Source organism: Tursiops truncatus, chromosome 5, assembly GCF_011762595.2.
Source record: "Tursiops truncatus isolate mTurTru1 chromosome 5, mTurTru1.mat.Y, whole genome shotgun sequence".
Classification (NCBI taxonomy): Eukaryota; Metazoa; Chordata; class Mammalia; order Artiodactyla; family Delphinidae; genus Tursiops; species Tursiops truncatus.
The window spans coordinates 84,241,903-84,269,657 of NC_047038.1; positions in this window are offsets into that span (position 1 = coordinate 84,241,903).

Below are 27,755 nucleotides of genomic sequence, written 5' to 3' on the forward strand. Positions count from 1 at the left end.
TTGGCAACAATGTGGAGGAATTGGAACCCTTGTCTTTTGTTGGTGGGCATGTAAGATGGTGCAGCCATCATGGAAAACAGTATGAAAGTTTCTCCAAAAATTAAAACTATGGTATTATCCACCAGTTTCACTTCTGGTATATATTCAAAGTAACTGAAATCAGGATCTTAAAGAGAAATTTGTGCTCTCATGTTTATTTCAGCAATATTCACAATAGCCAAGATATGGAAGTAATCTAAATGTCCATTGACAGACACATGGATAAAGAAAATGTACATACATATAGTGGAATATTATTCAGCCTTAAAAAGAAGGAAATCCTTTCATATGATACAACACCGATGAACCTGGACTACATACTGTTATGTGAAAAAAGCCAATCACAAAAAGACACATACTGCATGATTTCACTTATGACAGGTATCTAAAGTAGTCCACCTCTTAGACACAGAAAGTAGAATTGTAGTTGCCGTGGGCTGGGAAAAGGGGAATTATTGTTTAATGAGTATAGAGTTTTTGTTTTGAAAGATGAAAAGATTCTAGAGATCTGTTGCACACTTAAAAATTGTTAAGATGAAAAATTTTATTTTATGTGTTTTCTACCACAGGAAAACAAAGAAGGAGAGAGCACTCCATGTAGCCATACAAAAATTTTCCAACATGTGCATTTTATGTAAATGTGACAAGGAATAGAACTTGCTACCATCTGAATTAAAGATGGGAGAAAGACTATACATTGCTTTTGTATGTATATGCATTAAACAAATCTCTGGAAGAATGAAAATTAACTTCCCTAGGTATTAAACAAAATTGCTACCTATTATATTGGAGCTAAAAGATTTCAATGATATAAGACTGAAGCTCTCAAACACTGTGACTGAGAAAGTGCAAAAACTTACATAGAAAGTTTAGCTATGGTTTGCATTGGATAAAGAGAAATAAGTATTTAAACACAAGCTATAAATGTCCTTATGCATGAAAAATAGACAATATTTCTTTCTTTTCCGAAGAAACTGAGAAAAGTAAAAGCTGGATCTAGAGATCACAGAGAATGAGACACTATCAATTATACGACTATAAAAATAACAAAGAAGCATCAAAAACACTTGAGATGAGTTTTTTTTTGGTCTCTTTTAAACTGAATTCTTTATTCAGTTCACCTTTTAGTCACATTTCCTGAAGCCACCTATAATGCAGTGGGCAGTCATGAAATTTGGGGGAAAAAAAGTATATGAAGGGGCACATCAAGCATACTTGGTATTCTTTTCTATTTTACTTTTTTTTTTTTCCTGTGACTGCGTCCTTCAAATATTGCTTTAGACATAGCACTTAAAGCATCACGAAATTCTAGTTCAGCAAAATATCTGGTTTTAGTTCTAGACAAAAATGGAAAGATCCGGTGGTCATAAATCTGTGAATACAATTTATTGAATACATTTTTCAAGTCACTGCTGTGAGACAGACCAAATTGAAATGAGTCTATGCACATGTCTGTTTTATTCCATTTTATGTGAAAAGGGCCCACCCTGGACTGGGTCCAAATCGACAAAAGAGCTTTAGAAGAGTGATACATTTTAATATATCTGTTAGCTGCTAGTGATTAATGGCCATATCTCAAACTCTTTAAGAAGTTTGAGATTTAAGGTGTCTCACCACTTCTCGGTAGATTTATCAGAAACAGTTAACTGATGTTTCTACAAGGAAAATTACCTACACTAAAAAGACTACCTGTTAGAAGTTGATTAGAGATATATCTAGTATAATAAGTATCTTTCACATTATCCAGCCTCTTTCCTTATGAAAAATGCTAGTTTACATGAAATATAATTTTATTAGTTTAACCTAACGACCAAGGTAATGGAAATTAATTAAATCTGATTGACAAGTTCATTAAAACTGTGTAATTCAGATTCCATTTATCTAGTGAGGTTATTACAAAAGTATTTTCTTTTTGGAAGTCATCATTGTATTTGTAAGAAGTTTACATTAATCCAATTTTCTCCAAAGCAATGGGAAATTTGTAGAGTAAAATCTCCAACAGGAAATAAAGGTCTACATACTAATGTTACTTCCACAGACTAATTGATGTCATCGTATTTCATGTTACATGCTTTTCCTTGATCTGTCTTTGTGGCAGTTGGCAGCTACTAAGTTTTTGTTAAAATAGTTTATAAATACACAAAAGATTCACTTGCCCTCTATTTGAAATATCAGTAAACATAAATTGACAACTTTAAAAATGTAAACTTATTCAACCTACAATTTTATAAGCCCATAGATAATTAATAGGCTCATTTGAGTGTAGGAACTTTCCTACACACTAGTTATGATCTTGGTCACTCAGTATTTTCATGTTGGAGGATATGCTAAGCAATTCACTGATTACAATTATGTTTATTTTTTTCACTTGAAAATATACCTAGAATGATAAGGTAACTCTCCTTTTGCTGAAGATGTTATAATAGCACAATGACAAGTAAGGCTTTGTTTGTAAAAGAAGAAAGGCCTTGATTCTAATAAAATCCATTGTTGAGGCAGATCATTGAGAAGACATGACTCATTGTTTGACCTTGAGCTGGACCCTGGAGTTGGAGGCTTCCCACCCTGTCCCCTGTCCTTGAAATGTGTTCTGCTTGTCTTCTCACTTCCCAGAAGCTGCCCCAAGGGTACAGCCTTGAGCTAGAAATGTGGTGTTGAGATTATCTGGATGGTATACACGATTGAACCCAATTACGAACTCCATATAAACTTTCAAGGTTTGGCAGGCGGGTGCAGAAATTTACTCTTCATGTGGCTGCTCCTGTAAGACAAGCCTCATAAGTAAGTTCCCCTGTTTATTAAACCTGACCCCTACACCACTTTGGAGTGGTCTGCCTCTTCCTTTGGTCTCTCCCTGACTTTCACATATGGCGGCCAATTTCAGATAACACCTAGGAAGCTCCTGAGGTTGGCAAATTAACATCCATTATTCTGAACTTAATTCTATATTATCAAATATTTCTGCAAGCCATATAATGCTATTATATTATAAACTTAATGTGTCTCCAGTATTTTGGGACATTAAATTTACTTTCACCTAAAATTTTGAAAGTCCTATCAAAATCTGTACCAGTATATTCTTATTAACACTTAGATTGAAAATATTTCTCTCCCTTTGGCTTACTAAAGACATTGTGCCACTATGGCTGTCTTCTTTCTTCTCTCATTTTTTCTGCTTTCCTTTTTCTTACTTCCCAAAGCCTCAACTTTCTCTTTTTCTCTGCTGACTTATTCCTTCAAAAGAGTCATTCTCTTTCACTGCTTTCATTATCTCCTCTCCCCTGATGAATCTGAAGATAATATTTCATACCAAGATTAATAATTTTTTCCAGTTCAGGCAAAACCTTGAAGGTAGTTATTTTAGAATATTAAATATTATTAAAAGTTTAAATTGCCATGTAATGTATACGTGTGTGTACTGAATCAATAATTTGATTTAACAACACTATGCAAATAGGTGACAAATTATATTAGGTCTTTCCTGTAGGATAATCTCTAGTTATATACAATGTTGCGAAGACACCTACATTGTTACTAACATACTCTATACAGCAATAATGTTCACTACTGTGAAAAAGATTTCAAGTAATTTTAGGAAAGAAATGAAATTTGGTTATTACTGAAATCTTAGTATAGCTGTCTTAAGATTCAGTCCAACTATGTGAAATGCTATTATCATAATGATAGATCTAACAATACAAAATTGAACTTTAAATTTTCTCTGCATGTTTTAATTATAAGGCTCTTTTAGAAGAGAACAAAAAAGAATGAAGTAAATTGAGGTTGGAAATAATTTGAGGCAATAGTTCTCAAAGCATAATCAAAATTTCTTACTTTGTTCAAATGTTTGCCTAGCTCTATTTGTAACTGAAAATAATGTATTAGTCACAACATGAGCATGCTTAACTTACCCCATGCATAGAAAGTAAAGTAAAATAAAGTCCTTGATAATTCTTGTGCTGAGAGAATCATGAATTTAAAGCTCTTAATCTCTAAGGTAGAAAAGAAGTGATTATTGCATTTACTTATATGATGCCTAAGAGTCTAATATGGATTCTTGTAAACTAGAGCAGTGATATTAGAAGTATTGCATGCTACAGAATATTGGGTTTATAAAAAGAAGAAAGAAGAGTCTAGAATTTTAAAAAACTGTATGTTTGATATTAAAAATAAAAATGATCTTTTACTTTATTTCATTCATAAATGCCAAAAATTAATTGTAAGAATTTAAAGAAATATATTTTGACATTTATGAGTAAAATATGGCAAATTATAAGCTAGGATGTTGAAGGGAAAATAATGTTTATTACTTGGTGTGTGTGGGGTGTGTGTGTGAGATTGATAGAAAAATAACTGATAGGTGTTGGAAAAACCTAACCCCAATAATTTGGTATTTTTCTATGGTTATCAGAGAAAGAAATAGAGTAGAAAATTGAGCTGCACCTATGACCCAAAAATTCAAATAAAACATTAGTTAAAATCCAGAGGTCTTAGGTTAGCAATTAGCTTTCATGTTCATTCATACCAGATCTTCTACAAATGTAAAATTCATCTGTTGCATAGTGTTCTAGTTTCCTTTCTACATTTTAACTTAAGGTACTAATGAGCTATGAACTGAATAGTTAGTACCAGAAAGAAATAAAGCTCATGAAATACACCAAATTGGCGTATTCAGCTATTAAAATTATTGAGATTTTACATAATAAAGATTCAGGATAACCTTACGTTAAGAATATAAGCTTTAGAAACAGAATGAAAGGGCTTCAAATCTTGGCTTTAAAATTATTATCTATTCTAAATATTAATATTTATATGTAATAATCCTTTGGTAACTTTCCCTTCTACATTTTAGAGGAGAAAAAGAAGTTCAGAAAGGAACACTAATGTGATTTTCTTTTTAATTACATGGAATAATCTATGCAATATTTCTAGTATAGGTCTGGTATATACTAGTAAGTATTCGAGAAAAGAAAAGGAAACTTTTTTTTATTAGACGTGTACATCATTGTTACTTTCATAGTTCAGAATCACTATGCTATTTATAGTACAGTATCATTTTACCACTATATAAAATTCCAAAATTTATTTTGCCTTTCCAGCATTTTCTTTATCTTATTTTTATTGTCTTTCATCTAAAGACATCTTATTGAGGAAGAGGAATCAATAGGGGAGAGAGGATGAGTCATATTAACAAAATAATTTGCTTTGCATTGGATATTTTGATCTCGTGGATACTACAGTGTTATTAATCATTACAAGATTTCATAACACTTGATAGACAGATAGCCTTAGCTTAGAACTCATAAAGTTTGTCATTAAAGTTTGAAATCTGCATTATTAAATCAGATCAATGAAGACTATTACCACACAATAGCTCTATATAGATTTGTTTCTAAGTCTACTGTTTGAGGGAAACAATTTCAGGAGCACCAAAACCTTTCCTTTTAATGTCTCAGCTTGCTCAGTCTTTCTCTCATCACACTCAAGTCAAAATGTTTTTGTATTCATCTACCAAGTGATTTCAAATGTAAAATAAGAATAATCAGTATAGTGAACAAAAACAATGACAAAAAAGATAGGGTAAACATAGTGTAAATATTTAGTAAAAATTTAGTAAAGAACATTATATTTTTAAAGAACATATACCAGGGACATTATTTATCATCATTATTTTAAGAGTGAATGTTGTGTGCTATTTATTTTTCAGTTTGCATCATTTGTCTCAGCAGTGTAACTGAATCGTAAATAAAATCATAAAGATAATTCAATCATAAAACACAATATATAATTTCCCCAAATTTGAATAAAAACTCATTTTTACTATGAATTTCCTAGGGAAAAAAAATTAAAGTCCAAAGGAAATAAAGTCCAAACAACATCTTTTAAATCTTGTCTATTACAGTTAAAAAAAAAACAACCTGGAATTTATCCTCCTCACATTTATCCTCCTCACATATCCTCCTCTGTTTGTTCAGTCTTAGTTATAGGAGTCTCCTGATGACTCTTGAAATTCAAATCTAGCCAGTAAAATAAATAAATTGTTTTTAAGATCACTCTGTAGTTTTTCAGTTTCACTAGCTTTCCAATATTAGTCAAACATATGTAAAAGAAAGCCACAATCCATTGATGGGGCATTTCTCCTACTTGATTAAACATCATCATATGCTATTTGTGATACCTTTCTTTCCCTTCTAGCATATTGGAAATCTCACCTTTTATTTGAAAGTAAGTGTACTTCTTTTTTGCTGAATCCCACAATTTGGATACTTTACTCACTGGATTAGTTTCCTAGGGCTACATAACAAAGTATCACAAACTGAGTGGCTTAAAACATGTTTATTGTTCCACAGTTCAGGAGGCCAGAAGTCTGAAAGCAATGTGTTGGCAGAGTCATCATCTCTCTGAAAGCTCTCAGGAATGACCTGTTCCATGCCTCTCTCCTAGTTCCTGTAGTCCCAGGTGTTCTTGCTTTGCAGATATATCCCTCCAACCTTCCATCTTCACTTGGTATTCTCCTCGTATCTTTACATCACCTTTCCTGTATGTGTGTCTGTCTTGGTACCCAAATTTCTCCTTTTATAAGGAAACCAGTCATATGGTAGTAGAACCTACCCTAATGACCTCATTTTAACTTGATTAACTCTACAAAAATCCCATTTCCAAATAAGATCACATTTTGAGGTAAGGACTTCAACATACCCTTTTTAAGGGGATACAATTCAAGTCAAAAACACTCACCCATCACAAGTAATACTGAAATATCTCATGTAAAACTTGGACTACCTACAACAGAACATAATGCACATACCATGAAGTAGGTTAGTTCCTAAAGCAGAAAAGAATAAGAGATTGGGATACTCTCTACCTTCCTGTGGAGTAGTGACAATTAAGGCAAGATGCCAAAAACATTTATTTAAATAAAACTTTTTCCATGAAAATCAACAGAGTGGGGCAGAAATAGTATCCATTAATATCCTTATTACTATTTGAAATGTTATTGACTTCTTATATCTTTCTAAACCATAAAATAATTGCTTGTTATCTGTCTTATTTGTTGCTGCACCTCCAGTTTTTGGCACATAACGTATACTCGATTAACACTTGTTAGTTATTGGATGAATCTTTACATCTGCATGATGGGGTATTGATTACTGTAAAAAATATTTTATAGACTTTACCTTTTTACTGAAGAATTAACACACAGTTAAATTATGGATTTTTGCATGTAGAAAAACACCTTCAAAATATTAAGCCATTAATCCCTTCAACATAACATACCGTTTTATATTAAATATTTATTATTAAAATGGCAACAAAACACATTCATGTAATTGTGGCTTTCTCTCAAGTGTAGTCTCAAATAAGGATATCTCAGGTTAATTTTTAAGTTCCCAAAGTATTCACAAGTATCAAATAGAAGGAGAAATGTGCTTTCACATTGTTAGGAGAATGGTGTCAAAAAGTGCTGATAAAAGCGTCAACTTTGAAGTTAGAAGGTTTGTCTCTATTCTGTACTATTTTTATAAACTTCAAGAAACCATTTAATCCTACTAATCTTGTTTTGTGCTTATGAAAACAATGATGGCAAGAGAAATAGACACAGCACAGGTCTGTTGGAAGGATCAAACAAAATGATACAAAAATATTTCATTAGCACTATACAAATAGCAGTTAATATTTCATCAGAGAGCTCTTTGTGAAGATTGTTGAAGTTCATGCATTTTTGTTTTAAATTGCAATGTTGACAATGGATATTCCTGAAAGCTGGGAAGTGACTCTAAATTATACTTCATTAATAGAAAAATACCATCTTTTCATTACAAAGAGGTAAAAATAGATCGTATTTGTAAAATAAAAGATAGACTCTGAAAAATCCAGTTCTTGAACTAATCATACACTTACAACATTCCAAATATAAAAGATTGCCAAAGATTTCCCCATTATTTTGGGAAAGAGCTTAAAAGAAAGAGCTAACGTCATTCACTTGTATCTATCACATGAAATGATTCACTTGAATTCTAAAACACTATACACTTTCAAATCAGAAGTTTTAGCCTTCAAATTACAAAAGTTCTACTAGAGTGTTTTAAAGTCATTCAGGTATATTTGTCTCATAAAAAATGACTGAGTGTAAGTTGTCCAGGTTGGTATGATGGTTCATCAGGATACCAAAGATAGCAAGGTGACTTTGAATTAGCCAAAGAGGAAAAGTAGATTATTTTCAAAAGAACAATGCTATTCAATACCTGACGTCTCAATAATTTCTCAACAGCAACAAAGGAAACCTGAGGACAGTGGGAAATATCCTCAAAGTATTGAGAAAAATATGTGTCCCATAAATTACACACACTGAGAAAATATTTCAAGAATTAGAGTAATAAGAAAAAAACTCTTTCAAACATACAAAGCAGTTTGCAAGTAATAACTTCTCTCTAGGAAAATTCCTAAGGTATGTGGAAAGATAATGAACCCAGATGGAAGATGAGTGGTACAAGGGGAAATAAACAGTAAATATGAAAAAAAGTTAGTTGAGAAAAATGAAATGAAAAGTATCTATTCAAAAGTAGAAAAACAAAGGGTGCTTACCTTTGAAAAAGGTAAGATAAACATAATTAATAAGGTCTTAGAAATTAATCCAAGTATATCAGGAGAAATAATAACTGAAAATGATGTATGTAACCCAGTCAAAGAAAATGTTGCATTGGATGAAATATTAAATCCATCTTGATACTGCTTACAAGAAACAGAATTAAAATGTAACTAAACTGAAGGAGTGGGAAAAATACTAGGTAATTATAATAGAAAGAATGCTGGAATAGTTACATTAATTTCAGACAAAATGTTATAAAACATTACTAGAGATAAAGAGGGTAGTTCTCTAATGATAATGGCTTATTTCATTAGAAGTAAGTTCTCAAGCTCTCTAATGGCTTACTTCATCAGAAGATGCAATAATTTCTACAACATACATCCTCAGTAACAAATTTTACACATACATGCACCTCTCACAACTCTGAGGAGAAACAGTAAAGTACACATACTGGGAGATTTAAAAAGAAATATTCTTAAAATATGATTGATTAGACAGGAAAAGTTTCAATAAGCATAAAGAATATTTGAACAAGCCAATGAATAAACTTCACCTATTAGACATATTAGAACACTGTACTGGGTATCAGTTGCTGTGGGTAAGGATTGGAGACAGGGATACATTGGAGATGGTTTATCTCTGCTCCAAAGCATCTGAGGCCTCACCTGAAAGATCTAAAGGCTGGAAAATGAAATGATGTGGATGCTCATTGACTCACAAGTCTTAAAGTTGATTTTATCGAAGGGGCTAGCTGAGCTATCACAGGGAAAATCCACATGTCATCTCCATACGGTCAGACTTTCCTCAAAACATTGGGACCAGATTAAAAGTGAATAAAGATCTATATATATATATATATATATATATATATATATATATATATATATATATATATACTATACATAGATCTATATAATATATAGATATATATAGGCATAGATATATATCAGTGTGGTTGATAGCAAAGAACAAAATGAACCAAAAAGCTATCAAAACCATGTATGTTTTGATATTAAGTAAAATAATACCAAATATATCTTTAGGGATTGAAGAAGTAATCATTTTGAATATAAGATAATTTGTAGACATGATTAATAAAATATCATTATGCCTGACATAACCATTGCAATAACTGCAGATATAACCTCCCTAGACATACCTATTTTCATGACAATCTGATTCAGTCTTCAATAGTTCCCCTGCCTAGAAAATGTGATAACCCTATTTCTTATCAAAATCATGTCTTCTCTAATTTTGACTTAAACTGTTTTTTTTAATATGGTTTCTTTTCTACTTCTCCTTTCTATATGCATCTAATTTGTAAAGACTTTACAGAGATCCACAAACACAGGTCAACTTTTGTCTTTATATTTTTAATCACACATTTCTCTATACAGAACATTACTCTCCACCATATCCATCAATTAAATTCTACCCATTTTGCAGGATTTATCTCAAATTCTGCCTCAACTACATAATCTGTGGTTCCTCCAACCCTGGGTAAAATTATTCTTCCTTTTTTTTATATGACCAAAAATACATATTTTGAAAAACTTGCTCAATAGCATATATCACTTCCTATCTTCTTTATTATTTTTGTCTTTTTATGTTTCAAGATCAGAGAACATGTACTATTTAACTTATATTTACCATAATGTAAAGCACCTATTGGAAGTCCACGTATATAAAACGGGATCTATTAATATTTGCTTTGTTAAATTTACTTCACTTTTACATTCAATATGTACTTTCAGTACTTAGAAATAAATGTTCTTCAACGAGTACAATTCTAACTTCCCCAACATCAGAATATATAACGATCTCTTTAGTTTGAAGTTTTTATTTTTCTCCCCTCTCCTTTCATTCCTCCATCAAAAAAGTTTTTGAAAAATAGCATATTCACTCTTTGTCTTCTGATCTGCCACAAAATTTGATATACAAAACTTACAAGAATAGTGAAACTGACAGTGGTCAAATTTGACCAGTTTAATTTCTAACTGGCATCCAAATGACCCACATTTTCACACATTTGAAACTCTTTACCTGTTGCTGCTAGATTACTTCCTCCAATGGCATAAGAAACTACATAGAATACGTGACAAAGATTGATAAACAATGCAAAAGTTTCAGCTGTATTTGTTGAAGCTATTTTTGTTATTGTTGTTTTGTAAAATGTCCTCTGATATTCAAATTTCCTCTAGGAAGGAAAGTTTCATTTAGCCCTACACAGCCATCACAATGTTTTTCTCTTTACCCAGTATGGTCTTTCTTGCAAGACAGAAAAGACTAGTAGGGGTTTTAATTTCAGGAGTTTTCAGTAAATTTACCACAGTAACTGGAAGAAAGAAACCTATTTGTTTCCTATAGGCATGGTCTAATCCCAGAGCTCTGTGATGTGAAGCATCAGAGGATGGTCTAGTAGGCTGAATGGACTTTAGCACTTCATATGTTTTCACACAAATGCAGAAGACAATTATTCCCTCAGGTTATAAACTCTCTTTTTATTTTCACCTTCATTGATTCACCACTAGTTGTGCAAATCAAAAGCAGGATAACTGCCTGCCTCTGCTTTTGAAGCTGTGCATCCTGTTTCCATTATGCTATTTAAAAAAAGTTATTCTCTAGAGAGCTGTTTGTAAGGATATGCAAAAAATTTACATTAATACCTCATATTGGTATTGAACCAGTTAGTGCTATTATTTATAAATTATATTATAAAATACATAGATTATTTTGTTAATTCACATTGTAAAATACATTGTACAAATAATTGCCATATATATTTTCAATATCAGTTATTAACTATTAATTGGAACATAGGGAAGAAACTGGTGACTAGGTCTTTAACTCAGATGACAGAAATATTCCATGATTCTTCCAACTGTAACTTCTGGTTGAAACAACTATTAATTTATCAATAAGTATGTAAGTGTAAATTGTATGTATAAGTTGGAAAGCAAAAAATAACCTAAAACATTTTATCAAGTCTCCATTCTAAGCAATTTTTATATATTAATTCATTAAAAGAAATGTTAGAATGTAGAGGTTATCATTAATTTCACCATCATCATATACAGATGAGGAAATGAAACTATGGAATTGTTAATTAATTTGCCTCAAATCATACATGTAATAAGTGGTGGAACCTGAGATGCAAATCCAGTTAGTCTGTCTCTAGAGCTTGTGATCTTGGTCACTGCATTATACTGGATCCTTCTGTCTCTCCCTCTCATGCTGTCATGTAGCTATACATTTGAGTAAACCTTTTTCTGTCATTCTCAGTGACGCCTCCATGTGAAATATCATAAACTGATCAGTTTCACTGACTTGCAGATGGGAATTCTATAACCTGACTACATGGATCAAAGAATCATTAGAGCAGGAATCTGTTATATTTTTAAATATACATACTTAAAATTGAAACTTTATAGACTGAGATATTATGAGATAGCTTTATTCAGAAAATCAAACTATTAACCACTAATAAAAATCAAAAATTTTGTGTTAGAAATATGTATATCATAAAATATATATTAGGGTACTTGACTCTGATTTTGGATCAATCTTTTTCTTTCATCTATTTTGAGATGAGATTCTGCTATTATTCACAATTACTTTGGTATATATTCATACATATTTGTATGGCATATATTTGTTTGACAATGTTTTTATTGAAATAGATTTCCTTCCATATATTCTTTTTTTTTTTTTTTTTTTTTCAGTACGTGGGCCTCTTACTGTTGTGGCCTCTCCCGTTACAGAGCACAGGCTCCGGATGCGCAGGCTCAGCGGCCATGGCTCACAGGCCCAGCCGCTCCGCGGCATGTGAGATCTTCCCAGACCGGGGCACAAACCCGTGTCTCCTGCATCGGCAGGCGAACTCTCAACCACTGTGCCACCAGGGAAGCCTCCATATATTCTTGATTGATGGTATACTATCAGGAAGGGCAAAAAATGGAAATGATAAACTCAACAATTAGGGTTAATCTCCATTGATTTTTTTTTTTCATTGTTGTTAGGAAGAATTTAGGAAATTACTGTGCAGCAGGAGGCTCTGCTCTTTGTTGCTGGGAAACAGTCATTTGTGATTATTTCAAGGCATTGCCACCTGGTATAGAAAATGCCTTTCTAAGCCAAGGTGCCAGATTAGACAAATCATATCACTTCAAGTCCAAACATCTGCTGAGACAAGGTCGAGTATGCTGTGAAGTTGTATTGGCTGCATTTCTAGGAACATGGTTTTCAAAATTTCATGTGCCAATTTAGTCCATAAAGTATTTATTGAGTCTGTAATAAATTCAGAACACTGCAATAGCTACTGTGGGCAAACAAAAAGTAGTAGATAGTTTACAGTCTATCTACCTTTCTAAAGAGTTATTTATAATCTAAGGCTAGAAATAGTTTCAAGCACAAAACAGATGTGACTTTGTCTCTAAGGAACTTAGAAAAGGCACTTCTGAGTCAGAAGCTAAATTAAATACAGAATCAAAGATTGTCTAGTTAGATTCCAGCCACCCAATGCAGTTGTTCCTTATGCAATACCTTACTATCTAAATTATGCTTGAATAAATTCAATAATATCTGTATCTACATAAGAGGAAACCATCTCATTCTTTTGAGGACGTCTAATTATTAAGAATTCTTTACACTATTTGTCTTATTGGTCCATCAATAACAAGAAAGGAAGGGGAATATCTCTGCAAAAATATGAAGATCCCTCCTCCCTAAAAATGTTCCCTGTATTTATTTTCAAAGCCCTGCTCCTTCATGCCTTCACACAATCTTATGAAGTGACTTTTCATTGTAGCTTTCCTTCTTTTCATTTAACTCTCTTCCAGCCTTTAAGATAATTAAAGCTCTACCCATTCAAACCATTCAATTACCTCCCTGACTTTCTCATTTTTCATGGGGCAAAATCCAAGATTCATGAGTCAACAAGGAATCACTTTGCTTTGTTTTGTTTTTTTCCTGAGATGTATTTTCTTTTTTTTTAAAATAATTTTGTTGTTCACAACTGAGGATAAGATGCTTCCTAATTCTCTACATCGTTACTGTTTTTGAATTTTATTTATTTTTTTATACAGCAGGTTCTTATTAGTTATCTATTTCATATATGTTAGTGTATGTATGTGAATCCCAATCTCCCAATTCAATCCACAATCACCTCTACACACAACTTTCCCCCCTGGGTGTCCATATGTTTGTTCTCTACATCTGTACCTCTATTTCTGCCTTGAAAACCGTTCATCTGTACCATTTTTCTAGATTCCACATATATGCATTAACATACAATATTTGACTTCTTGTTCAGAATTACTTCACTCTGTATGACAGTCTCTAGGTCCACCCACATCTCTACAAATGACCCAGTTTCGTTCCTTTTTATGGCTGAGTAATATTCCATTGCACATATGTACCACATCTTTATCCATTCGTCTGTCCATGGGCATTTACGGCATATCAATGATCTGGCTATTGTAAACAGTGCTGCAATGAACACTGGGGTGCATATGTCTTTTGGAATTATGGTTTTCTCTGGGTATATGCCCAGTACAGGGATTGCTGGATCATATGGTAATTCTATTTTTAGCTTTTCAGGGAACTTACATACTGTTCTCCATAGTGGCTGTATCAATTTACATTCCCACCAAAAGTACAAGAGGGTTCCCTTTTCTCGATATCCTCTCCAGCAGCTGTATTTTGTAGATTTTCTAATGATGCCCATTCTAACTGGTGTGAGGTAATACCTCACTGTAGTTTTGATTTGCATTTCTCTAATAATTAGTGATGTTGAGCAGCTTTTCATGTGACTCCTGTCCATCTGTATGTCATCTTTGGAGAGACATGTATTTAGGTCTTCTGCCGATTTTTTGATTGGGTTGTTTGTTTTTTTAATATTGAGCTGCATGAGCTGTTTATATATTCTGGAGTTTAATCCTTTGTGGTTGATTCACTTGCAAATACTTTCTCCTATTCTGAGGGTTGTCTTTTCATCTTCTTTATAGTTTCCTTTGCTGTGCAAGAGCTTTTAAGTTTCATTATGTCCAATTTGTTTATTTTTGTTTTTATTTCCGTTACTCTAAGAGGTGGGTCAAAAAGGATCTTGCTGTGATTTATGTGAAAGTGTGTTCTTCCAGATGGCAGAGAGCAGAAGCAAGAAGAACTACAATCCTGCAACCTGTGGAACAAAAACCACATTCAAAGAAAGATAAACAAGATTAAGGCAGAAAGCTACATACCAGATGAAGGAAAAAGATAAAACCCCAGAGAAACAATTAACTGAAGCACGGATAGGCAACCTTCCAGAAAAAGAATTCAGAATAATGATAGTGAGGATCACGATCCAGGACCTCGGAAAAAGAATGGAGGCAAAGATCGAGAAGATGCAAGAAATGTTTAACAAAGACTTAGAAGAATTAAAGAACAGAGATGAACAATACAATAACTGAAATGAAAACTACACTAGAAGGAATCAATAGCAGAATAACTGACGCAGAAGAATGGATAAGTGACATGGAAGACAGAATGGTGGAATTCACTACTGCAGAACAGACTAAAGAAAAAAGACTGAAAGGAAATGAAGACAGCCTAAGAGACCTCTGGGACAAGATTAAACGTAAGAACATTCACATTATAGGGGCCCCAGAAGGAGAAGAGAGAGAGAAAAGACCCTAGGAAATCTTTGAAGTGATTATAGTTGAAAATTTCCCTAACATGGGAAAGGAGATAGCCACCCAAGTCCAGGAAGCGCAGAGAGTCCCACACAGGCTAAACCCAAGGAGAAATATGCTGAGACACATAGTAATCAAATTGGAAAAAAATAAAGACAAAGAAAAATTACTGAAAGCAGTAAGGGAAAAAAAACAAATAATATACAAGAGAACTCTCATAAGGTTAACAGCTGACTTCCCAGCAGAAACTCTACAAGCCAGAAGGGAGTGGCACGATATATTTAAAGTGATGAAAGGGAAGAACCTACAACCAAGATTACTCTACCCGGCAAGGGCCTCATTCAGATTCGATGGAGAAATAAAAGCTTTACAGACAAGCAAAAGCTAAGAGAATTCAGCACCACCAAACCAGCTCTACAACAAATGCTAAAGGAACTTCTTTAAGTGGGAAACACAAGAGAAGAAAAGGACCTACAAAAACAAGCCCAAAACAATTAAGCAATTGTCACAGGAACATACATATCGATAATTACCTTAAACATGAATGGATTAAATGCTTTAACCAAAAGACACAGGTTTGCTGAATGGATACAAAAACAAGACCCATATATATGCTGTATACAAGAGACCCACTTCAGACCTAGGGACACATTCAGACTGAAAGTGAGGGGATGGAAATAGATATTCCATGCAAATGGAAATCAAAAGAAACCTGGAGTAGCAATACTCATATCAGATAAAACAGACTTTAAAATAAAGAATATTACAAGAGATAAGGAAGGACACTACATAATCATCAGGGAATCGATCCAAGAAGAAGATATAACAATTATAAATATATATGCACCCAACATAGGAGCACCTCAATACATAAGGCAACTGCTAACAGCTATAAAAGAGGAAATAGACAGTAACACAATAATAGTGGGGGACATTAACACCTCACTTACACCAAAGGACAGATGATCCAAAATGAGAATAAAGAAACAGAAGCTTTAAATGACACAATAGACCAGATAGATTTAATTGACATTTATAATACATTCCATCCAAAAAGAGCAGATTACACTTTCTTCACAGGTGTGCACAGAACGTTATCCAGGATACATCATATCTTGGGTCACAAATGAAGCTTCAGTAAATTTAAGAAAATTGAAATCACATCAAGCAGTTTTTCTGACCACAACGCTATGAGATTAGAAATGAATTACAGGGGAAAAAACATAAAAAACACAAATACATGGAGGCTAAACAATACGTAACTAAATAACCAAGAGATCACTGTAGAAATCAAAGAGGAAATCAAAAAATACCTACAGACAAATGACAATGAAAACACGATGATCCAAAACCTATGGGATGCAGCAAAAACAGTTCTAAGAGGGAAAGTTATAGCTATTCAAGCTTACCTAAAGAAACAAGAAAAATCTCAAATAAACAATCTAACCTTACACCTAAAGGAAATAGAGAAAGAAAACAAGCAAAACCCAAAGTTAGCAGAAGGAAAGAAATCATAAAGATCAGAGCAGAAATAAATGAAATAGAAACAAAGAAAACAATAGCAAAGATCAATAAAACTAAAAGCTGTTTCATTGAGAAGATAAACAAAATTGATAAACCATTAGCCAGACTCATCAAGAAAAAGAGGGAGAGGACTCAAATCAATAAAATTAGAAATGAAAAAGGAGAAGTCACAACAGACACCACAGAAATACAAAGCAACCTAAGAGACTACTACAATCAACTCTATGCCAATAAAATGGACAACCTGGAAGAAATGGACAAATTCTTAGAAAGGTAATAACCTTCCATTACTGAACCAGGAAGAGATAGAAAATATGAACAGACCAATCACAAGTAAGGAAATTGAAACTGTGATTAAAAATCTTCCAACAAACAAAAGTCTAGGAACAGATGGCTTCACAGGTGAATTCTATCAAACATTTAGAGAAGAGTGAACACCCATCCTTCTCAAACTCTTCCAAAAAACTGCAGAGGAAGGAACACCCCCAAACTCATTCTATGAGGCCACCATCACCCAGATACCAAAACCAGACAAAGATACTACAAAAAAAAAGAAAATTACAGACCAATATCACTGATAAATATAGATGCAAAATCCTTAACAAAATAGTAGCAAACAGAATCCAACAATACATTAAAAGGAACATACAGCATGATCAAGTGGGATTTATCCCACGGATGCAAGGATTCTTCAATATATGCAAATTAATCAATGTGATACACCATATTAATAAACGTGAAGAATAAAAACCATATGATCATCTCAATAGATGCAGAAAAATCTTTTGACAAAATTCAACACCAATTTATGATAAAAACCCTCCAGAAAGTGGGAATAGAGGGAACCTACCTCAACGTAATAAAGGCCATATACGACAAACCCACAACAAACATCATCCCCAATAGCGAAAAACTGAAAGCATTTCCTCTAAGATGAGGAACAAGACAAGGTTGTCCACTCTCGCCACTATTATTCAACATAGATTTGGAAGTCCTAGCCATGGCAATCAGAGAAAAAAAAGAAATAAAATGAATACAAATTGGAAAAGAAGTAAAACCGTTACTGTTTGCAGATGACATGATTCTGTACATACAGAATCCTAAAGATGCCACCAGAAAACTACTAGAGCTAATCAATGAATTTGGTAAAGTGGCAGGATACAAAATTAATGCACAGAAATCTCTTGCATTCTTATACACTAATGATGAAAAACCTGAAAGAGAAATTAAGGAAACACTCCCATTTACCACTGCAACAAAAAGAATAAAGTACCTAGGAATAAACCTACCTAGGGAGAAAAAAGACCTGTATGCAGAAAACACTGATGAAAGGAATTAAAGATGATACCAACAGATGGAGAGATATACCATGTTCTTGGATTGGAAGAATCAATACTGTGAAAATGACTATACTACCCAAAGCAATATACAGATTCAATGCAATACCTATCAAATTACAATGACATTTTTTACAGAACTAGAACAAAAAATCTTAAAATTTGTATAGAGACAAAAAAGACCCCGAATAGCCAAAGCAGTCTTGAGGGAACAAAACGGAGCTGGAGGAATCAGACTCCCTTACTTCAGATTATACTATAAAGTTACAGTAATCAAGACAATATGGTACTGGCACAAAAACAGAAACACAGATCAATGGAACAAGACAAAAATCCCAGAGATAAACCCACGCACATATGGTTAACTAATCTATGATAAAGGAGGCAAGGATATACAATGGAGAAAAGACAGTCTATTCAATAAGTGGTGCTGGGGAAACTGGAGAGCTACATGTAAAAGAATGAAATAAGAACACTCTCTAACACCATACACAAAAATAAACTCAAAATGGATTAGAGACCTAAATGTAAGACTGTACACTGTAAAACTCTTAGAGGAAAACATAGGAAGAACTCTTTGACATAAATCACAGAAAGATCTTTTTTGATCCACCTCCTAGAGTAACGGAAATAAAAACAAAAATAAACAAATGGGACCTAATGAAACTTCAAAGCTTTTGCACAGCAAAGGAAACCATAAACAAGACGGAAAGATAACCCTCAGAATGGGAGAAAACATTTGCAAACGAATCAGCTGACAAAGGATTAATCTCCAAAATATATAAACAGCTCATGCAGCTCAATATTAAAAAAACAAACAACCCAATCCAAAAAATGGGCAGAAGACCTAAATAGACATTTCTCCAAAGAAGACACACAGATGGCCAAGAAGCACATGAAAAGCTGCTCAACATCACTAATTATTAGAGAAATGCAAATCAAAACTACAATGAGGTATTACCTCACACTAGTTATAATGGGCATCATCAGAAAATCTACAAACTACAAATGCTGGAGAGGGTGTGGAGAAAAGGGGACCCTCTTGCACTGTTGGTGGGAATGTAAATTGATACAGCCACTATGGAGAACAGTATGGATGTTCCTTAAAAAGCTAAATTAGAATTACCATATGATCCAGCAATCCCAGTACTGGGCATATACCCAGCAAAAACCATAATTCAAAAAGACACATGCACCCCAAAATTTATTGCAGCACTATTTACAATAGTCAGGTCATGGAAGTAACCTAAATGCCCATCTACAGGCAAATGGATAAAGAAGAAGTGGTACATATATACAATGGAACATTACTCAGACATAAAAAGGAATGAAACTGGGTCATTTGTTGAGACGTGGATAGATCTAGAGACTGTCATACAGAGTAAGTCAGAAAAACTAATATCGTATATTAATGCATATATATGGAACCTGGAAAAATGGTACAGATGAACCGGTTTGCAGGGCAGAAATTGAAACACTGATGTAGAGAACAAATGTATGGACACCAAGGGGGGAAAGCGGCGGGGTGGTGGGGATGGTGGTGTGATGACTTGGGCGTTTGGGATTGACATGTATATACTGATGTGTATAAAATGGATGACTAATAAGAACCTGCTGTATAAAAAAATAAATAAAATTCAAATTTTTTTAAAATAAATAAGTAAAAAACAAAACAATAACAAAAAAGAGTGTTCTTCCTATCTTTTCCTCTAAGAGTTTTATAGTGTCTGGTCTTACATTTAGGTCTTTAATCCATTTTGAGTTTATTTTCATGTATGGTGTTAGAGAACTCATTGAGTTTCTTACAGTTTCGTTCTGCTTAAGAATGATAGAAAAACACCTCACGATACAGAAAACAAAGAATATAATATTTTGATCCGAATCCATATCTGGATGTCTGATTCTGTTCTTAATATTGTTTCTGAATACTATGTTTTCTTTCTAAGCGACTGACAGGCCTATTTAATCTTTTATATCAGCCACAATGATAACTTCCTGTTAAATATTTCATATTGTTGTACTGATAAAGAACATAAGACATTATGCAAAACTTGGCACAGACATGATTCAGGAGATCATCTGCTGGAACATAAATCACTTGAGAGCCTGGAACTTAGGACATGGCAGTGCTCCTGAGAAGATAAGCTGGACAACTCATGTAATTCAGTTATGTTACTGTGGGCCTCTGTAAAGATATTCTACTCATCCTTATAGTGAATCTTTGTGTCTTAGCTGCTGGGTGATCTTAAGAGTGATGGGGCAAATCTTCCACAGATTTATCCTAAGGATATTGCTCCATTTATAACTGTTTAATGAATAAATATTTTCCCTTACACAGTCTTGGGACATTAAAGCCAAGTCAACTTTTAAATGTTTATCAAGTACTATCATAACAGGTCTAACACATTATATTTATATTACAGTGGACAGTACCTGATTGGGAAAAAATGACCTTTCTGTACAAATGTGATTTTTCACCAAAACCAAAATTATTGTCTTTGTACTAAGTTATATATCTGTAAGAGCATTACTTCTACCTGGGATGGAACCACTGCTTGATGATGATTCTACATCATTTGGAGATGACAAAAATTTAAGTCCTTGTTTTAAAAGTTAAAAAATATATTGCAAATCTCCTTTAGTAAACTGTGATTGTTTTCTTCTTCTAAGAATTCCTTCTTAAAACCTTTTACTGGTTCTCTTTTCTGTAGAAATCATTCACTATAATTAAGTGAAATGAGCTCACTCTTCTGGTACAATATCCTCCTACTTATAAAAGCATGATAATAAAGTTAACTTTTCCCTTAAAGTTATTGGGGTAAGAATAGTCTAAATATTTAATTTGGTGAGTTTTTCTTATAAAATTAGGAAATCTTATAATAAGAAGTCCAAAAAAGCATTGAACACAAGAATATGACAGAAGAAAGAGTGTTGCATTAAAAAAAAAGAAAAGCATGGAAAAAAAAATTATCAGAATCAAAATAAAAAGAGGATGATGTGTTGAAATTTAAAATTTTTAAAATGGATGGAACAAAGTTGACTTCCTTTAGATTTCTAGAGGAAGTACCTATGTAAGGGAATTATACTCATTCAAGGATATGCTCCAACTGGTGGGTAAGAGAAAGCTCCATTCCTTTATAGATTGATTTACTGATCACTCACGCACATGCGCACACACACAGAGGTTAAAGGCAAAATTTAGGCTAATTTCCTAATGAAAAATAATGACCAGTTAACAAAATAATGTTTCCTTCATATTCAAAAGGCTTACACATTAGGACACTGAATATACTGTTAGCTTCTCCAATTAATTCAAAATTACATCACAGAGCATGTTCTGTGCAAACAAAGCTAGGACCAAATTCAAGCCCTGCTTCTTACTAAGAGTGCAGTTTCACCTATTGGGAATTCAGTTGTCTTACATGCAGCATAGAAAAATATTATATAGACAGCAACATATTTGACATACTTTTTTCCCAAAGCACACTATTTTGCTGGCTATAAATGATAATCACTAAGTGATTGTGAACTTTATAGTGTTTTACATATTTCAACATGTTCTCTATCAGCTTAGTCTCATACATAAAAAATGATGAAATTATATGATATATATATACTCAGCATTCTTTTTGTGTATTTCTACTTAAATATATACAAATGTAATATAATTTTCCACAGGCAAAGTTGAAATAGTCATTCATAGTATTTTTGCAGAATTTTAAAATTTATTAACTCCTCACAGATCTTCATAAAATGCATTTCACAGTCTCAATTTCTTGAAAATAGATAAAATTGGTTTTAAAAATAAGAAAAGATATATACTATGTCAGCATTTTTCTTTTATAGAATCAGGTGAATGAAACTGACAACCTCAAGATTTACCAAACCAAATCAGCTAAACCCAGTGTTGGCCCCTAATGAATATGGGGCTGAGTAAATCTTGACTTTAGTAATCCTAGAATTTAAAGTATGCATATATGTACGCATTTACACATAAATTTCAATATATCTTGAGTTTACTATAAATTTTAAAAAAGAATATCTATTTCAATCACTCAAATTGTAGTTTAGCCCCAAAAGTATGGTTGATCTTATCTATAAAGAGGTAAAGAGGACTGGGACCTTATTGTGTGAAAGACAGATTGTGTTGTTAGTTTAGATTGAGTAAATACCCAATGAAATAATTATGAACCCAGGGGCTAAGAAAGAAATTAATGAGGCTTATGCCTATAACACTCTGCTATAGGAATTAGGTTTGTATAAATAATCAAGGATCAGTTTATAGCAAAAAAAATTTGATGTCAGAAAACAAGAGAAATGCATGCTGCTGTTGCTGGAGAACAAGGATTTCCCAGGGTTGAGAATTTGAGGCTTGCCAGCTAATAGATATGAAAGAGACATGAAGACATAACCTGACCAACTGTGCTTTTACATGGGACCAGATAATGAGAAAATATTTCAGTTGTTTCTGGGTTAGAGAGGAGGACTAGAGCTAAATTAAATCTAACAGAAGAAGGAAACAGGTCTCAGAAACAAAAAGAATTTCCAGGAAACAATCCAGATCTAAGAAACAAGTGAGAGCCCTCTCTTAAAATTGTGGTTAGACAGTCAAGAAGGCATTTTGGAACTACTGCCTAAAGACAAGGACAGTTCTATTTCATTAATGTGTAGTTAGGTTTGAGGATAACAGGGTGAGGACACTGAGGAGAGTAGCAGAGTTCAATCGGAGCCTCAGCGGAAGAGTTTCAATATGACAGTGCAGTTGGGAGTGTTCCAGGTTATTGTTTATGAAATAAAGGCTCATGCCATGCAATATTGTGAATCTGTGTCATTGAGGGAGTGTTCAAAGACAGTGAGACCCACAAAATGGTGCTAGACAGGAAAACAATACGGTTGACCCTTGAACCAAGTGGGGGCTAGGGGGTTGACTCTCCATGCAGTGGAAAATCCACCTGTAACTTTTAATCAGTCCTCCCTATACACTGCTTCTCTGTATCCATGGTTCCATTTGTGCAGATTCAGTCAACCACTAACTGTGTAGTACTATATTATTTACTATTGAAAACTAGTCACCTATAAGTTGACCCAAGCAGTTCATACCCATGTTGTTCAAGGTCACCTGTATAGAGATGAAGCTCAAGGAGGGGTAGGTATTGGACCCATCAAAGGTTACATACTATGTGGCAGTACCCAAAACTGGGTGAGCTGGGATGGCAAATGCTTGCCTGCCGACAAAGAAGGAATTGGCTCTGTATCGCTTCCTAAAAGAAACCCTGCAAGACAGTGTCCAAATCAGATGTTAGAAGACAAAATGTCTAGTCCTAAAAGCAAAGGAAAAGGAAAAGAAACACTGGCTTTCTGCAACTGCAGATAGTGGTAGCCCAAGACATATTGGAACAGGAAAGGAGCTAACATCCAAAGCAGCTTAATTTTTTTAAAACTTGCCTAAACTTGCCTAAAGGTAAACGGAAAAACAACAAAGAAAAATGAAGCATCCATCGGAAGAAAAACATATAACAGCAAGAAATATTTCTGCTGTCATTAAAATACTAGAAGTCCCTCAAGGGCTGGAACATTCACATTTCTGGAAAGGTAAGAGTGAGGTCGGGGGAGACCCACACTGCAGAAGTATTGCTTAGATACCAGGCATTGTAAACATCAAAGCTCAAAGCAATTTCAGATTAAGTCAGAAACCTGCTAGTAATGAATCTCCACTTGAGACAAATTTATGACCAAAAGAAAAAAAAGTCCTTCCACTGAACGTGGGATTTTTAGAGCAAAAGGATGCAGTCCCAGTCTTTGTAGTACAGTGCTGAAAAATCAGAAGGTTTGACTGAAAACAGGAAAAGTCATAGAGACTAGCAAAAAATGAGGCTGTGAATGAACATATTTCATTTGAGGGGGGCCTGCTTTAATTGAGGGTTGACAGTTAACAGAGCAAGATCATGGCTGTATCATTTAAGAAAAAAATTCTCACAAGCAAAATAAATTAAAAGTGAGATGGATATTAAAATACTAAAATAAGAAAGCCTCCAGAAAGCACTGTGCCTGGAATGCCAGCACAATTGTCTAGTTATGTATTTATTCAGTTTTACTCTTTCAGAAATATGTGTCATGATCCTCTCTGAGAAGGCAGTGTGATAAGTGAATTCAACTCTTAGCACCTCCATATGGTATATGTGGTGTCACCCTAAACTTATTCAGAGATTTCTACCAATTAAATTTAAGTACATAAGTTGTGGATTCCTGAAAACTGGTTCAGACTGGCATCCTGGTGAGATTGACAGCATTGACTTACTCAATAAATGTTTGCTGATGTCTTTTTAACCACGTATTTATTCAGTAAATGAGCATTGAAAAACTCTTATTTGCTGACTCTGTTTAGGCATTAAGGATTTAACTGAGCAAGATGGTATTCAACTTCATAAATCACCCAGTAGAGTGTGACATAGACAAACTATTCTTTTTGTGAGCAGCTGAGGAAAGACAGAGGACAAGCTTTTGTAGGAGAGGACCCGGTCACGGAATTGAGAGGACAGAATATTGGACATATCATCACACAAACACTGAAATCAATAAAATTGGGTCATGAGCAGTGTTCAAGTATGTGACAGTGATCCAGATGCTAAATCTTCCATGGAAGGAAGAAGGATGCTTCAAGGGTTGGGAGGTGTCTGTAGCGAAGAAATGTGGTAGGTGGTAGAGTTTGATGGCATGCTATTCTGAACCTATGCTTTTATAATGGAGGAACAGAGACTAATATGAAAACAACAATGGAAAGGAGGAGACATCATACCCTGACTCCAGGCCCAGTGGTTCTGAAGGATGGGGAGAGAAAACAGTCACCTCTTGAAAGAGCTGGACAGAAGTAGAAAAGAAAGAGATTTCAGTTAAAGGAAGTAGGGGAAGGGAACCTCAAAGAGGTTGAGAATAGAGAGGTAATTGCTGATGACTAATCGTGTAGTCCAGAGGCCAAATTGAAAGTGTTTTAGAAAGTGGGAAGGAGTTTGTTAGTTAGCATTACTATTCCTGACATAGAGTGTGTCTGAAGATTAGGGTGTGTGCAATAAGAAGTGACCTGGGAGACCCCTGTATCTTGGAGTGACCAGTATAACTAAGCAGGGCATGACTGCATGAGTCCTGATGGTCTTGCTGCATGTAAAGACTGTGACACTATGAGTTTCAGAAGGAAGGAGTAGTGTGGTGCAGGTACTTCAGAGAACATGCAGAATTCTGGCTTTACACTTGCCCCCTGCCCGTTGCCAAAGGAAGCCTGCAGATAGGTGTGTGACCATATGGGTACTCTCTTAATCGTTGTCAATATAGTCTTATATGTAACTGATTATGAATCTTTGGTAAATTATATTTGATATGAAAAGGAAAATAGGAAGTAAATTTTTGGCCTAAGGTGGAATGTAGTCCTGGAGTTAATTACTAGTGTTTTTTTTTTCTTTTCTTTTTTTTCAGCTGCATTGGAGTCTTTCAGCAAAAGGTGAGCCTTCCCCCAGTTTTTCTAAGAGGAAGTACAAAGGAACAGTAGTTAACATATTGGAAGGATCCTTGAAATGGAGAAAACAGTTATGTTTTTTTTTTTAACATCTTTATTGGGGTTTAATTGCTTTACAATGGTGTATTAGTTTCTGCTGTATAACAAAGTGAATCAGCTATACATATACATATATCTCCATATCCTCTCCCTCTTGCGTCTCCCTCCCACCCTCCCTATTCCACCCCTCCAGGTGTTCACAAAGCACTGAGCTGATCTCCCTGTGCTATGCAGCTGCTTCCCACTAGCTATCTATTTCACATTTGGTAGTGTATATATGTCCATGCCACTCTCACTTCGTCCGAGCTTACCCTTCCCACTCCCCGTGTCCTCAAGTCCATTCTCTACATCTTCGTCTTTATTCCTGTCCTGCCCCTAGGTTCTTCAGAACCATTTTTTTTCTATATATATATGGAATCTTTAAAAAGTTCTGTTCTTATAACTACTTTCTATTCCCTGAAGAAGGACAGGCACCAGCTTAAGTCCAATGGGATACAAAGGCAAGATCAGAAACCCTAAAAAGCAACCTGATTATTTTCTCTTTACTCATATTCTTGCCTCATTCAGTAAAATAGGAACTTGAGCACTTTTACCAGTAATGACAGAAAAGCTTTCCCCCTCTATACAGTTCTTACTCACTCTTCTCTAAAAGAAATGTTTCTCTTCTTATTGGTAAGAGAAGAAATTGTCCTGCATATTCATGGACTTTGACCTTTCTTGGCACTTGACGGCCTGTACATTGAATGTTTCTTTTCACTTCCTTGTGGTGCCAAACAATATATATATATATATATATATCACATTTGGTGCCCATCTGGTTATCCATCTCTCAGTTGCTTCAAATGTTGAGAAGAAGAGGGATAATTAGTTGACTTCCTATCTACTCCATATCCCAATTCAAGGATAATACATTTTAGATAAGAAAACAGAGATCATAGACTATAGAACTTAAAATTTGAATCAATGTCTTTTATTTCAAATCCATTGCTTTCTCCACTGCATTGTTGTACTTTTAGCAGTGAAAAAGAATTGATTATACAATATATACTGCATTAAATAACTGTCAATATCCTTCAAAGGGATATCTGTGAATCATCCCAGGGCTAGAACAGATATGGAAATAGTCTCCTGTCTTCCATTCCCATCAAAACAAACACAATTTGTTCTGAAGATATTTAAATAATTGTTCAAGTGACTACTTTTTCTCAGGCCCATTTACTCCCATGAGATGAGATCTAATTGTTATAATTTACCTGTAAGGTTTTTACTTGTACCCCCGCCAGGATTCTCTACACCTCAATTTTTTCATGTAAAACAATATGAATAATATCATCTACCTCAGACAGTTGCTGTGAAGACTGAATGAGTGAATATATGTAAAATGCTTAGAAGACCCCCTTGGCACAAAAAAAAAAAACCCTATGGAAGTATTGCTGTTATCACTATTTTTCTTGTTGACTTTACATTTAGTTTCTTTGGATATCCACATATTGTATTTCTCTTACCAATTTACACAAAGGACCTTTGCTACTTCTTATTTAACTTTCCTGGTTGAGACTAACTTTATCATCTTGTTAAGGTATCATTAACAGTAATAAATTTATTAACTCAACAAGTATGTGTTGAGTGTCCCCTACGTGCCATAATTTGTGACATTACTGATGAACAAGACAGCGTTCAACTACCTTCAAGAAGTTTATGTTAAAGTAAGGAAGATGGTTAGTAATCTGCAAGTTCTGAGAAATAGAAATTTGAATATCATCGATTATGAGATAGGTGAAGAAAGGCTTAATCAGAAGTCAAGGTCTGGCATTTTTATTTAAATGTCATCTTTTAAAATTTGGCATTCAATAGTGCCTATATTTTATTTTAAAAATTATTAGATATGGTGATCATTCTTAATTTGGATGTTCTTAAAATTCTCATTGTTTTGTTAAACAAGAATCTACTCTATTAAATTCTCTCCTTGCCCTCTGATCCTTTCTTTAGATCCAAAATCATCACTGGTCAGTAAACACATGTTGAATGAATAAGTGGTTATTTTGCTT